Source organism: Dromiciops gliroides, chromosome 2 (genome assembly GCF_019393635.1).
Source record: "Dromiciops gliroides isolate mDroGli1 chromosome 2, mDroGli1.pri, whole genome shotgun sequence".
NCBI lineage: Eukaryota > Metazoa > Chordata > Mammalia > Microbiotheria > Microbiotheriidae > Dromiciops > Dromiciops gliroides.
In genome coordinates, this window is record NC_057862.1 from 173,091,990 (window position 1) to 173,108,428 (window position 16,439).

Genomic DNA, 16,439 nt, shown 5'->3' on the forward strand with positions numbered 1-16,439 from the left:
TACTGAATATAACGTCCATGTCCTGAATGAAGTCATCTTCCTCCCTGTACCAAACTGCTATTGATGTGCTGTGTCAATGGCAAATATATTCGAAACCTTTATGATTTACATAGATGGGGGGCGGGGAGAGTAATTCTAGCCATAGTCCTTGAGGATATTGTTCAAGGCAAGACTGGATGGATCATGGTTATTACTCAGGTACAATGAGTTCTGTTTAGAAGAGAAAAAATATGGTATAATGCTTGCCTTCAAGAAAATGACAATACAGTTGGAAAAACAAAATTTTGATAGAAACAAAAGAAGCTATAGTTAAGTGTCAAAATTACAATTAAGATCATAAATGTGGGAAGCTAAACTATGTGTTACAGAAAGGACTGAGAGGTAAGATTTATAATAAAGGTTGTTATTTTTGTTGTATGTATGCCTTTGGCAATCTGGTAAAGCTTATGTACCCTGTATCAGAATAATGTTTTTAAATGCATAGACTAAAATGCATAGTCGTAGTATCACAAAGAAAACAATTTGTATCCAATACAGCTATCAAAGTTGATTTTTTTTAACACAAGTTCATAGAACCAGGTTAAGAATTCTGGACTTATTGAATAGGTATGATTCAAATAGGCAAAGAGAATGGGAGGATGACATCCCCAGAAAGGGGAATTATATGAGCAAAGGTATGAAAGTAGGATTATGATAATTTCATCTGTCAACTAAGGAACCTATAATTCTGGATCTGCTTATGAGAAAATAAGGAAGAAATAGTTACTACAATAGAAACTTTAGTTCCCAATGATGGGGGTAAGAGGAAGATGAAAGAAAGGCTATTCCAACTACTGAAGGTAGATAGAACAGTAATAAGTGAAAGGAAAAGCAGAATTTTTCAACTCCTATTTTGTTTCTTTTTTTCCCTATGAATGAAAATTACCTTCTGATTGGGAACGATGTAATATAAATGGTTAAAGGAAATTGAAAGCCAAGATAATTATGGAAAATAAAGAATTTTATTGAATTCTAAAAGATACCAAGTTGCCAGGTCTGAAACAATGACAACTCACAGTACTAAAAGAACTTATGGATAGCATTACTGAACCACTGTCATTGATCTTTTCAAAATGAACAGGGAGAAGGGTGCTATAGAGACTAGACCAAGGTGAACCTGGTTTTCAAAAAAAGTAAACTCAGTAGATTTTTCAAAAAGTAGGCCTATGAGCTTGCTTTCAATTTCTGGAAATGTTCTTGAATGTCCTATTAAAAAGATGGTATAGGGGCAGCTAGGTGGCACAGTGGATAGAGCACCGGCCCTGGAATCAGGAGTACCTGAGTTCAAATCCGGCCTCAGACACTTAACACTTACTAGCTGTGTGACCCTGGGCAAGTCACTTAACCCCAATTGCCTCACTAAAAAAAAAAAAAAAAAAAAAAAAAAAAGATGGTATAGAGCAGCTAGGTGGTATAGTGAATAAAATACCAGTCCTGGATTCAGGAGGACCTGAGTTCAAATCTGACCTCTGTGTGACCCTGAGTAAGTCACTTAACCCTCATTGCCCCACAAAAAAAGATGGTATTTGAGTACTTGAAAAAAAACAACCCATAATCATCACCATGAGATGCCATGTCTTCATAAAGCATAATTCATACTGGAATAGCTTACTCCCCTTTCTGGACTAGATTCCTAGACTGTAGTTCAAGAGCATGCCATCATAAACAATCCACATTGAACAATTTATTCCCCTGTAAAATATACTTTTTTCCCTTAGAGTATGACAGAGTTTTGTCAGTTAACTTCAACAGGGATGAGAAGCTATGGAAGGGTTGAATCATGTATCAGGGGATGGATTGCCCCTAGGAAGGATGAGATCAGAGCTATCAAAATAGAGTCTATAAATGGGTTAGGGTAAAAAGAAAACAAAACAAAAACTGGTCAGACTGAAATAAGTGACAAGCAAACAAAAACCAAAAGTGGCTGAATTTGGTCAAACAAGCTTATTTTTACTATGCTTTATATTGTAGGATTCCAAACAATGGGCTTAATCAATACTCTCAGAAGCTAAAAAGCAAAAAAAAAAAAAAAAAAAAAGGCCATAATACACAGGCATACTCTCGTATAAGAAATGCCCTATACAAAGATGCAGATGTACAAAACAATAAATCAGGGCTAATTATTCCCAGTACAAAAGAAGTTTTCACACTTAACAAAAGAGTTCACTACAGATTTCCTTTAACAATCAAGCTTTGTTATAGACTCTAATGCATGATTTAGTTTTTTTAAATCATATAACCATTGGAGAATCCAACTATTGCATAAAGTAATACATTTTTGCATGTTTATTTTTATAGCACATTTCCAAATGGATGTAGCTTCCACAAGTCTCTGAAAGTACAATTTGAAAAGCTAGTCAACAAGCACAATTCATGCTAGAAATCTTGTATTGTTTTTCAATATTTCTTTTTGAAAGTCTGCACACTTACCAGGAATTCTATACCTGGTGCTCTAAGGAATCAAGGAACACCATGTTATCAAGCAAGTTTTTTTTTTTACAACCTAAAATTATAGCAAACATTCAAATGGTGAAACATAGAAATAGTTATTGTGTTTTACCTGAATTTGAAGTTCTAGAATGCATGAAAGCTACTATTATTTCTTTTAAGTAAAGAAAATAAAATAGAAATATTTGGGGAGAAGAGATAATTGAGCTAAATCAATGTAATGGTTTACATGTCTATGAAGCATTATGCTCACAAAGTACTATAAACATCATTGCATTTGATGCTCATTAAAAAAACACTATGAGGTAGTTAGAACAACCATCCCCATCCCAATTTTAGAGATGAGGGAAGCGAATCTGTCAGAGGTTAAGTGAATTTCCCAGGTTTAATATAGTAAAAAACAAATACAAGAGTCAAACCTAGATGTTTTGCTTTCAAGTTCAGATGTTCTTTTTATCACCTTACTTTTTCTCTCTGATGTAATAAATAGACCAATTCTCTCTTTAAATATGGTCTCCAAATCCTTCTCCCCGGTGATTTTTACAAATAGAGATAGGAGGGAAAAAATGGTTCCTTAACCACATTGAAAAACTGAGTGTTTGCTCTCCAAATCAAAAGGTCTCCAAAAGGTGCTTGCTTCAAGGAATGGATCAAAGTTTTCAGATGAACACATGTTAGCCTTCATGGTTCTTCCAAACCTACACTTGAGTTCAGCTGACTATGGCAAATACCCGATAGAAGGATGTTCTATTTTAGCATCCTTCTTGCTCTTACAGCCTCCCAGTTCATGAATCCAATTCCCCTACATTCATCCCAGCTCTACTGTCCACATGCCCCCCATTTACCTTTATATCTCATTAAATGCTCAGGAACTCCCCATCTACACACACACACACACACACACACACACACACACACACACACACGTGTGTGTGTGTTTCTTCTAGGACATAACTTTCTGGTGGATCCCTGTTTATGTTTCCAATTAAACCACTTGCACAAAACAAAAATCAAATCCCTTCCCTTGCTTTTCTTTGCCTTCCCTTCCCTTCCCTTCCCTTCCCTCCCCTCCCCTCCCCTCCCCTCCCCTTCCCTTCCCTTCCCTTCCCTTCCCTTCCCTTCCCTCCCCTCCCCTCCCCTCCCCTCCCCTCCCCTCCCCTTCCCTTCCCTTCCCTTCCCTTCCCTTCCCTTCCCTCCCCTCCCCTCCCCTTCCCTTCCTTTCCCTTCCTTTCCCTTTCCTTTCTTTACCTTCACATTTTTGAGGGCTTTGTGACAATGTAAAATTGTATTGTAATATCAACAAAGACAACAGAAAACTGAAGCATCTCTCATACAGCCCCAAAACATGATTCCTCTTTAAATCTTTTAATTTTGTGAAAAATTTTAGTCCTATAAAAAAACCTAATTGTTTTTATGACACTGGAGCTTATCATAAAACTGAGATGGAGAGGCAGGAACATCTTTATGTATGAGTGAGTATGTGTGTGTGTGTGTGTGTGTGTGTGTGTTAGTGTGTGTGTGTTAGATGCTGGGATAGGAGTGATGAAGAAGCAATTTTATACAAATTTGCTATTTTGAGAACTGTTTTTAGATATTGACAATGTGAGGGTAAAAATCTGAGATTAGGACCACATAACCATGTAGAATAAAATTAGGACTATAAAACATTATAGAACTACTTCTGTGCCACTTGGCTACAGAGAGAGAGACCACACAGCTGGGAGTGGAAGCTCCCCTGCATGTAATATTAAGATTTGCCTCAGTAAACTGGGTTAATTGTATTTTACAGTCCCATGGCCAATTCTCCTGGGTTGTAGACCCAGTCTAGGGTAACATCTTTAAAGCCTTGATTACCTATTATAAAAGTCCTATTTTATGTTTCTTAAAAATAAAGCATATTGATTTAGGAACCATGTATAGATGCACAGCCAAAATCAAAATTCAGGAGGTACTGCCAGGAAAATTTAAACTCGTGTTTCTGTCAAATCAATCAATCAAATGCTTATTGAGCATCTAGAAGGTGCATAGCAGTTTGTTTACATGATGGCAAACCAACCTCCTGAGAAGGAATAAATCAGTGTCCTACTGATACTTGTGTCTCCTTAACAAGGGAACTAGACCGCAGAAGAGTGCAGTAAGATGTTTGTTTCAAACAGGTGATATTTTGTGGTTTCCTTCCCCGCTCCTTCAATTTAAAGGTAGGTTGCCTGATAAAACAGTTAAGTCACAACCAATCAAGAGACCTAAGTCTCTCTGGATGACATCACCTGATATTGTGAAATGACAGGTTAAAAACTAGATTCTTTGGCTATTGAAGCTATTAAAACAAAAATCTTATATTCCTCCTTGAGGGCAGGTACTGCTCCATTCACTCTTTTCTTTTTATTACTGATGCTTGGCATGGTGCCCATCACATAAAAGCTTCTTCATTGATTGACTTTGCAGCTAGACTAGGATCTTGAACCAGAGATCTAAAGGGGAGGTCCATGGATGGATTTCAGTGGGTCCATGAATTGGGATAGGAAAAAAAATAGCTAACTAGCATTTATCTAGAGTTTTAAGGTTTTTGAAGCACTTTACAAATTTTATCCTCATTTTGTCCTTACAATAACACTGAGAGGTAGGTGCCATTATTATCTCCACTTTACTGATGAAGAAACAGATCACATAGGACCATACAGGTAGTAGGAATCTAAAGCAGGATTTAAATTTAAGTCTTCCTGACCCAGAGTCCAAAGCTCTAGTCATGGTACCTAATTACTTCTATATTTGTTTCAATAAAATTATTTCCTTTGCATCCCTTTGTATTTTATTTCATGAATTTAAAAACATTATACTGACTGCCAAAAAAGTACATGGTGCAGAAAAGGTTAAGAATACAGCCTTTAGACTTTGGCTGGGCCTAACAATTATCTCCATTGCAAAACCTCCAGGTGATTTAACTTAGTTTGACAAATATGCATTAAGCACCTACTAATTGATGAAACCTGGGGGGAAAATATAAAATGTAGGCAATTCAAAGCCTCTGCCCTACTATGTAATAATAATATTACAATGAGAATGTCATTATATTTTTATGTGGGTTTTTTTTTTTTTTGGTGAGGCAATTGGGGTTAAGTGACTTGCCCAGGGTCACACAGCTAGTAAGTGTCAAGTGTCTGAGGCCTGATTTGAACTCAGGTCCTCCTGACTTCAGGGCTGGTGCTCTATCCACTGTGCCACCTAGCCACCCCTTATATTTTAATATGGGACTGTCAATTTTTCAAATATTTTTCCATCTATCATCTTTATTTCTATCTTCTTTTCTTTATATTCCCAAATACAAAATTAAAAAAAAATCTACTCATATAACATTTCAAAAATGACAAAGGATTATCTTAGAACCACCCTGTAAGTAAATATGTCCGTGTTTAAGAGATTTGTCCACAATAAAATAACTAAGTATCATTTTACTATAATAAGTGTCCCAATTCGGGTTTGAATCTAAGTCTTTTGACAGGGCCTTTTCCTTTATCCCACACTGATTTTCTCTATGGGATGTCAAAAATAGCTTCTCAATTAAGGAGTAGGTGCTGAGGGGCAGAAGGAGGAATCAGTTAAAATTATTGTTTAGTTTGTTATACATGAAACAACTGGTTGGCTAACTTCATTTTAAAATTTCCTTTACTAGGCTATAAATTCCTCAAAAAGAAGGAATTTACACCCTCAGCATTGTGTTTCCTCCTTCCCTTCCCCTCCAAAGTGTCTTGCATATGACCTGACCATAACAGGAGTTCAATAAATATTTGTTAAATAAATCAATAAATACATTTTTCATTTGCTATCTTTCTCCCTCTTTTTTAAATTTAATGAAAACATTGCAAAAAATGTAGAAAGGAACAAAATGCCCAATCAAACAACAGAGCTTACTAGGAACTGCTTGCCCTAGGTGAATTGCATCTAAATCTCACTTCATTCTACATCAGCCAAGGGAAACAGAAAGTTGAGAGAAGAGAAACCTTAACTTTTATTGGGGAACAAAGGACATTTTGACTTAGCTACCTAGTAATTCAATTAAGCTTTCTTCTTCACTTTTCACTTCACCCGGGTAGGACTTTATCTATGTTGGCCTTGTGGAAGAGGGTGCAATGGAAATTGTACAAACTTGGAGTCAGGATACACTTAATTTGAATCCTTGCTTCAACACTCCATAGCTATTGTCACTTAAATGTTCTGAGCCTCAGTTTTCCCATCTATAAAATGGGGCTGAATATTATTTGTGCAAAGTCATGGGGAAAATCTACTTGAAATCTTAAAAAAAACCCATTCCTATTCATCCATGTAAAAAGTCCCTGAGTGGGAGGAATCTGGAATTATAGGTCTAAGGCAGCTGGGAGCTTACAGTCAAGAAGACGAGTTTAAATCTAGCCTTAGATGCTTACTAGTTTTGTGAACTGTTGTTCATGAAAACAAATCCTGAAATCTGAAATGGTTTTAGAAAGAAATTTATTAGGTCATTTGGTAAAGAAAAAGAGGCGGTGGATGTGTTCTTGCAAATCACAGATTCTGGACAAGTCATTTAACCTCTGCTTGCCCCAGTTGTCTAATCTGTATAGTGGGGATAATAATAACACCTATTTCCCAGGATAGTTGTGAGAATCAAATGAGATATTTATAGAGTGCTTTGCAAACTTTTAAGCATTATATAAATACTATTATTAATAATACCCATGGGATTAAAAAAAGTCTGGTTTCTTAATTTATTAGAGAGACTTTGAAGTCAGTTTCTTGGCCCAAATGCTATTAATGATAGACTTAGCACCTGAACTAGCTCATCCCTGGGAGATTTTTTTAATAGATCAAAAACAATATGAAAATAATACAATTAAAAGAATCAAAGATAAGCATCTAGAAGCGAAGTACTTAACTGCACAATGGGAAAGTTAGTTGAAGGCTTTGTCGCTGTGTAATCTATAAATAGCGCTCTGTGGTTCACTTACCAATTAGGAATCATCACATGGAGGTACCTTAGATGTCAGCAGCTAATTTGCATATCAGTGAAACATTAATTTGATGAAAATGTTAAAGTTTTATGAACTATTTATAGCATATTTGTCACCTATTAACATGGAAGTCCATGAAATGTGCAAGTATGTTGAATGCTATATTCTCTCCAGAAATGTTATACAGGTAGGTGATTGTGGGTATTTTTTAAAGGCTAAATTGAACAGCTAAGTATTTATATTTCTGTTTGAGATTTTGTTCCAGTTCAGTTAAAAGGTAATATCTTTATTAATCTGGGTCTGCTAATTATCTTTATATTCTTGAGGTCTGAAATTCTTCTATCTATCATCTATCTCTCTATAATCTATATATCTTTTCATTGCAGGAGACAATTGGTTTGCAGACAGAGGTATCTTGTTAGCTCGAACAAATTAACTCAGAGTTAGTGGCCTTGTTTATATTTAGATTGCTAGGTGATCTCTGAATCAGGACTTTTGAAAATTGTTCCTGGTTTGGGGGAGAGGAGGTTGGTTTAATTTTTTTTATCCCAACCAGAGGCAAATGAAAGGTTTTGTGGGTGGTTATTCCTACAAGTTGAAAAGGGTCTGCTGATTCAAGTGCATTGGGAAGTAACCTGTGGGTTCTTAAGCTTAACTACTATATTCAGGTAGTGTACTTAGTGCAAATACTGTATTTACAGAACCAGCAATTTTGAAGAACTGCCCTAGTGTGGTTATGCATGGCATTTGGATTACCACATCTGTCAATCATCTCCTGGTGCTGGCCAATTAGGTGGCAAGCAGTAAATCCAGCTGTGTTTTAAGTAAGATTGTTATGGGGGTTTGGTCTATGTGCCTAGCTATTATTTGGCACATAGTAGGTACTTAATAAAAGATTTTAGAATGAACCAATCCTGTACATTTTTTAAAAATAATTGATTATTTTAGTTCACCCATGCTCCTTAATCTCAAATTTTTCCAGATGTGGAGATGCAGGCCCAGTAGGGATAAAACCCTTGTATTTGATTTTCTGTGCATTTTTCAACTTGCAGCATTATCAGGATTCCTCACTTGGAAACTGATCCTACAGAGCCTCTTGTCTAAACTATAGTACCTACAGGCAAAAGATTGTAGTATTAAAGGTCAAAGGGACTTTAGACCTGATAGAGTTCCATATCCTTCATTTTACAAGTGAGAAAATCGGGGCCTAGAAATGTTAACTGATCTGTCCATGGTTACATACCTAATGAGGAATAGAGCCAGGCTCCAAATTAAAGTATTCTGAGCTTGACACAAGCACTCTTTTGACCTATAATTTGGTAAACCACTAAATTCAGGAAATGCGTTTCCTTTGGCAAAGGAAACATACAGATAAGGAAGCTCCTATATGCATCTTTTATGTAATATGTAGTCTTAAAGAGTTGCCTAGAATGAGGTTAAATTACTTGCCCAGGGTCACAGTGCCATTATGTGTCAGAGGAAGGATTTGAAAATAAGTCTTCTTGCAAAACCTGACTGTCTATTCACTACACCATGCTCTCCCTTTCTCTGTATTCCTTACCCAGGTTAGGCACTTAATAAATGTTGCTTCAATTACATTGAGTTTCCAATTGATTAAGTTCTCCATGAAAATTTAATGTATTGCAATTTTTTTTTTGAAAGCAAAGAGTTGGCTTTATCCAACTACTTTCTCTTTTGAGCTAGTTCATGGGTATAGTTATAGCCTAAATATTAGGAAATATTTACATTTACACATTAAATCATCCAGTTAGTAGGGTGTTGGGTATTGCTGATTATGAAACAGTGGAGCTAACTCATAACCATCAAACATTATTGAGCTTTTACCATGTTTAGAGCATATAATTTTTGTCCTAAAATAAATGTGTTTTTTAAAGAAATAAGCTTTGACACTTCTCTTTGCCACACTAATTTAGCACCTTGATTTCAAAACTGCAGGGGAAAAGCAAGTCAGCATTTTTTAATGCTATGCATGAGCAAAAGTGAATTGAAATAAAACCATTATTTAAATTTAACAAAGCAAAATGTATACTGGAATGCTATTACTTTACCTTCTTATTTAGGAGAGTAGGGTAAATTATCTACATTTAAGTCATGTCATACAGAGTCTGACTTTCTAAAGGTTAAAGGAGCATTTTAAATTCTTTCTTATTTAGTAAAACTTGTCCTTCCTCTTTTCCATTATGCCTTTGACTCTTTTTTCCAAGATTTAATCAAAACCACCTCCCCTCACCCATATTACTTTCCCATACTTCTCAACAGAGAGCTCTATAAACTTGAATGTGTTGAATATATTTATCCACATATTTATAACAATGCAAGTGTTAGAAATATCAAAGTATTTTTTTCAAGTAGCCCCAACAATTACTTTTAAGAAAGAGAAAAAAAAACAATATGTAATCAGAAAAGCCAAGTACTGATGTATCCAGTACAAAAAACTCTCTATTTGGGGGTCCTGAGAAATTTCAGCAAGTGGTTTTAGAATAATGTTTGTTATTCTGTAGCAACTGTTTAAAAATTCAAAGCCATAAAGACATCACTGAATGGGCTATTACAATTAATGTACTTATAGCAAGAGTAGGATGCTTAAATATGTATTTTGATATATATTTTGAATAATTGCATGCTAAATTCATAATTATACAGAAAACATTTTTTCAGGGGGGCATTTTGCTGCATAAAAATAAGCTGTGGATTACGTCATATCCTTCAAATATATGTTCTGGGAAATGTTCTTGAAGGCTCCATATAATTGATTTCAATATTGTATTTATAAATAGTAATATTTTCAGTGGAGAAGATGGATAAAATATTCTATTTTGTTCAACAGGTTAACTCTTTGTAGATATTCTTTTTCTAATTCTCATCTTCCTTTAGTTTGTATACAACAGGACAAGATTTCTTCCTGTAGCAGAGTAAATTCATTAACATAAATAACAATGGGGCCTTACTGAAATCCTATTATGGATTCCATTGGATTTAGTTCTTTTGCCCAATGAACAGGAAAGTTTAGAAGGAATTCATTTTTTTCTATCCACTTTCCATGTTGTTCATATCTTAATGATATAGTTAAGTAAATCTATGTCACTAAACATTGCTGACTGATAAATTAGACCAAAATAATTGTCTAGTTCTTTGCAAATTGAGACTTAGTGCAATAATCATTGTGAGGAAGAATTTAGAGGCTGGACTTCAAAGACTTCAAAGAGATTTAGCAAACAGATAAAATGAACCATGTAGGAAAGCATTTAAGTGCATATGCAAGCAGATATAATATACATATCCATACATACATCCACATGAAACATACATATATACATATATATGCAATAAAAATACATGCAATGACTTCGTCTTAATAGTCTGGTTGATTCATTGTGCATGTAGATTCCATACAGTAATGTGGTTAGGGAACCATATAGAAAATGTATAAAAGCCAACAAAATCTCATTTTTTAGAACAATCATAAATTCAATGCCCATTATTAATACTGGGTGAGTATTAAAGCAAATAGTAGTTATGAATATTGTTGTGGAATGAATTAAGGGTAGAGTAATTAAAAGAAGAGGCAAGATAAGGAAACAACATATGTGTGTGTTTATATGTTCATAACAAAGTCAATTAATTTTAAAATGTACTTGTAGATGTAAAATTATTGAATGACTAGGCTGTGAAGATCTTTCTTCACAGACTGCTAAATGTTTTCAATTTTTATAAATCATTTCCTAAATTCCTTACTTAGAACCAAGCAGGTTGCTTTCTTGCTTTCTATAACCTTAACACCATCCCCACTGTAGGGCTTTTGCTTCCCCCCTTCCCCCTTTGAAATCTGACTTGTGGTTAGACCGAGGTGTTCCTAGTCTGTGTTTCTCCTGGGGCCAAGAAACTAAGCTTCAGCAAATAGATGCACTTAGCAAGTCCATCAGGAACTGTCAAAGTAAAATATTATCCAAGGCAGTTGGGGGTGTGAGTAACCACTGGGATTTACAACCAGCCACACTTAAGAAACATGAGCAACTGTCTTTTGTCACAAGTGGGTTCCATTTCTTACCCAAGATGGTTTTAAAAAAATGAGCATTCTTTCCCCAGACACAACCCCTCTTTGAAGTCGACCAAGCAATAAACAAAATAAAAAGATGATGAAATTAAAATTCGCCAAAATGGGAAGAGTTAAATGCTAACCAAAAGTATCATATCTTCTTCCAAAAAAAGAGTCCACGTTTGATGGCCTTCCACTTCTGTTTACACAGACCAAGGGAATCTGCTGGGTTCTGGCCACACATGTCTGCCTCCATGAATGTTAGCATGTGGTTAAGAAGAGAGCAATGGACGTCTATGTCCCTGCCTATCTATTGCAAGAGTGGAGAACGCACTTTGCTTTTCAAAATAGATTCCGTCTCCCCCCCCACCCCCGCCCCGAACTATACAAGCAGCCAGATGCAAACACATTATTTTAAAGTTTAAAAAAAAACACACTGAAGGACTGAAAAACAGGGGGATGGGATTGGGGAGGGGGAAGGTTGGCTGACAAGCCACAAAGAGAAACAGGTGCTTGCAACAAATAGGAGAAAAGCAATCAGCTCATCTTGGCATTTAAAACTCGTCTTCTACATCATGAAAATAATTTCAGAGGGAAAGAAAGGAAACGAAAAGAAGCAAAAAAAAAAATCTTTCTCCAGGTTTCTGGAGATTAGCGTTCGTGATGCTGCCTGGGTAAATTAGTCAGGTTCTAAGTTTGCCACTTAGGAGCTGTTTTCCCTGTTGGCGTCTATTCCCTTCATCTTCCCCGCCCATCTCCAAGGAGTCCGTTTCCAGAACGGCCCACCCCGTTTTCCCCCAGTGAAGCCTCGAGCCTCGCCTCGCCCCTCGTAGTGACCCGTTGGCCGCAGCCTTGGAGCGTCAGCGGTGGCGCCGGCGTCCCCGGGGCTGCTCAGTCGCCGGCCCGTCCGCCCCGGGAACTGGCAGTCTTGTAGCCACGCTGCCAAACAATGAGCCCTGGGAGAGACCCACCCAGAGAAGACGCCCGCAGCATTGCTCGCGCGGGACGCTAAGGAGCTCGAGTGGAGCTTCTTCCCTGCTCCTTTCCCCGACCCCCCACTCTTTCCCCAAAGCAAGCAAGCAAGCAAGCAAGAAACCAAAAGGAAAGGTAGGTGGGAAGGTCTTTCCCCCTGTGCCCACTTCCAAAGGGCACGTTTCCTAGCCCTGCACCCACCAATTAAAGGTACCGCATCTGAAAAGCAAACCAAGAAAGAGGGAGCGTATGTAAGGTCCTGCCCGAGTCCAACCTGGGCATTCCCACCCCCCTTTTCATCTACCAGCCTCCCTAGGTTTCCTTCCAATCACTTATGGAGGAGTCCGGCGCATATTGAAATCCTTGAAGATTTGGGGAGGGGTGTGAGAGGTGGGGCCAAGGACCTGGAATCTCTAAAGTGCCTTCCCCTCCATCACTCTGGCAGGGCACAGCCCCGGGCTTGGGAAGACACAAAGACGGGGCCAGGGTCCCTGACTAGAACTCTGCCGCCCTGTTTTTGCCTGTTCGGAAACGGTATTAAAGTAGTGGTGTCCTGGGTGTCTCTGGGGTAGGGGGAGGTAGTGGTCCCCTGGCCGGTCAGGGCTTCCCCAGAGCCTAGGCATTGTGGCTCCAGACCCTCCGTGCCAAGGTTGGGAGCTTTTTGTGCCGTCCTAAGCGAGAGATCCAAGAGAACCAGATAAAGAGACAGGACCACGGAGAGTGACAGTCGCAGAAAAAAAGAAGGGAAAAGGCAGGACTTACTTGGGGGGGCGGGGAAGATGGCCAAGGCGGACTCCGGCTCCGGACTCGGCAGGTGTCTGTAATAGCGGGGAGAGGCAGCTGGTTGCTGGCGCAGCTCCGAGCTCGGGGGCTCCCACTTCACGAGGAAAGGAAACTCCCCTTCCCACCCGCTGCTGCCACTGCCGCCACTCCTCCCTTGTCACAGACACAGACAGACGCAGGCAAGGCGCGCTCCCCTTCTGCCTCTTCTCTTCCTTCCCAGTTCGGGCGCTCCCTTTGCTCTCTGACTCCCCTGCAGACCACACCCTGCCACCCCGCGATTCTACTTCTTCCTCTTTGACACTTCTAGTGGCAACTCCCCCTGACTGCAACCCTCCCACCCACTCCATCACCTCGGTCCACGTGCTCGCCTGTCTCCCCTCCAAACTTCTCCCAACCCTAACCTTACCCTCTAGAAATTTACCTGGTCCCCAGTGAAGAAGACGGGTCCTGGGGCATAATGGCTGTATATGGAAGCCCCCTTTCCACTCAACTGCCCAGTGCTTTTGGTCTAATATCTATTACTTTTAAGAGAAAATGACATGACATCAGCCAGGCAACTATCATTTATTAAGTACCTACTATATTCCAAGAGCTATGTCAAGCGAATATATCTATATGCCCAAATAGGCAAATTATTGTTAGGGGGAGTGAGTTTCCTTATCTCTAAAAGGAGGGGTTTAAATTGGATGGCCTCTTTGGTCCCATTCTTCTCTTGATCTGTAATCATATCTGTGTATGAATATGCACACATATACATATATGGGTGTTCACATATGTATTGTAAATATAAATTTTCTACTGTATGAATTCTATGTTTATAAGAATGTATCCATTATCATATTTGGGAACATAGAATTTGAGGCCTGAAATCTACTTTAAGTCATTTAGTCTATTCCCCTGCCTTCGGACAGGACTAGGCCAGGCCAGATAGAAGGATACCTTTTCCATTTTTAAAGAGGCCCAGAGGAAATTCTAGGGCCTTCATCAGTAACCTCTTGCAACTATATCATTTTACCCAATGGACCCTCCTTTTAATTGTGTTCTTTAAAAAACAAAATGGTTTTTGTCTTTGTTTTTACAATATTACTTTGATATAAGCCCTCTGGATGACACTAAATTCCAAGGTTGGGACATTTACACTAATATTCATCAGTACTTTTGAATTGCTCACCCTTCTGCTTGTCCCTGCTCTCCTTTGTCAGACCACTGATGTACTAGACTTTTTCTCATAACCTGAACCTGGCCAGAGCACCCAGCCTACCTAGAGATAGAACAGGCAGATAAGCGTATCTTCAGGTTACCAAGCAGAACAGGGAAGTTAATTTCTAAATGCTTGGAATCATGAAAAATGTGGGTAAGATGCTAGGGAGAATAGTAATAATATTTAATAGCTAATATTTCTGTAAATGTATAGTGCTTTAAGGTCTGCAAAGCACTTTACATACTGTTTATTATGTCACTTCATCCTCAAAACAATCCTTTTGTGACAGTATCACCAATAATAATGATAATAATAATTAGTAGCATGTTCTAAAATATAGAATTCTTTATGTACAATGTTTCATTTTCAGACTTAGCTTTGCCTCTGAATCTACTAGGTCAGGTTTTTACTGTGAGATCACTAAAAAGTCTATAGCCATCAAACTTCAGCTTCACCTATGAGATAACCAGAGCTGAAATTAGTTTGGGATTAATGTGATTTACATCCAACACCTCATTTCTTAGCTTTGTAAAACCCTCTTAAATAACTTCTCTATGACCATTCTTCCCTACTTTGCATTTTATTGGATGCTTGATAGAAATTCAAGAGTTCCCAATTCTATATTGTCTTAAGATTTATAAAGCACTTTTCTGAAAACAACCATATGAAACATTTAGTGAAATTCTTTTTATTTCAGTTTTATAGATGAAGAAACTGAGTCTCCACAAAATTAAATACTTTTTTAATGTAACAGTTAAGTGTCACAGTCAGGATTTGAACCCAACTCTGCAAAATATCCAAGACCTTTGCTTTTGTGAGTGTGAGAATTCCTTGCAATGAGGCTTCCTTCTACTTATACAGTTTTTATCTCAGATGAGAATTTAAAAAAAAATAAATTCAGTTTTTCTCTCCTGGAACAATGTAAACTCCTTGAGGGCAGGGCGAGGACCTGTTTTGGCTTTCTTTTGTATCCCTTTGGAACATATTAAGTGCTTATTAGATGCTTGTTGGAAGACCAACTGATTGATTCATTTAATTTAACTCTTATAATACACCCCAAGACTCAGAGAGCTTAAGTAATGCCCAGGGTCCTTGGGTTAGCAAGTGTCAGAGTCAGCATTAGAAACCAGATTTTCCTGGCTACAAGTCGCGTATTCTATCCATTATACCACACATCTTTATCTCCTCTCTAATACTCTCCCCACTATATCATACAGCGAAGTTGAATAGTATCCAGTATGCTGTACATTAGCTTTTTTTTTCTGGTTATTTAATGTTTCCATGTCTGTTCTTCCTGTTACAAGTTTCTAAGGGCAGGGGCCCTACCTTTTTTATGGTTTCTCCACATAGTAAATACTCAGGGCAATTTTGGATATGCCAGAAACGAAAATGCTCAATGAGAGTTGCTACAATAACTAAATGACATATAACTGTGGGAGAAAACCACTATCTGGCATAAGGAAAACAGGAACATTGGAGCTATCTTTTTTCATGACCCTTTCTCTTTCTCATAAGTTCTAGATGATTGGCCAAAATTTGAGCTAAATAGGACACAGATCTAAGTTTCATCTTTTAAAGCAATCAGCCGGTTTGTATCAACTCCCATATATAAATCTTATCTGTGGGCTTGTGGTTGTTCTTGGCTGTTGCTTTGACTCGCCACTCTCTTTCCATGTCCTAAGCAAATATAGCTGTTTAAATCATTAGAAGTCATTCACTTGTGGTTTAAACAATGATAAGATAATCATGACCATCTTTTTTTCCTTTTCCAGGTGCAGTGAGGAGGAGAAAATCCCTCAAATGGAAATCAGAGCATGGTTCACATCCTGGCTGCAGCATTTACTACCTCTGTGACTTTAGGCAAGTAACCTCTCTCAGTCTCAGTTTCCTCATCTGTAAAATGAGGGAGTAGGATTAGTTGGCCTTAAGTTTCTTTTAAAATTTAAATCTAGGATTT

The 16,439-nt window shown here is 37.9% G+C and overlaps 1 protein-coding gene across 1 annotated transcript in view; it reads right to left on the reverse strand.

Annotated features, from left to right (window-relative positions):
* SEMA6D (semaphorin 6D) overlaps nucleotides 1-13,497 on the reverse strand; it is an 809,515-nt gene extending 796,018 nt beyond the window's left edge. Inside the window, exon 1 of the mRNA XM_043985488.1 lies at nucleotides 13,261-13,497. The gene's annotated coding sequence lies outside the window, so the exon portion shown is untranslated. The remainder of the gene's footprint in view (nucleotides 1-13,260) is intronic.
* Between the last annotated feature and the right edge of the window lie 2,942 nt (nucleotides 13,498-16,439).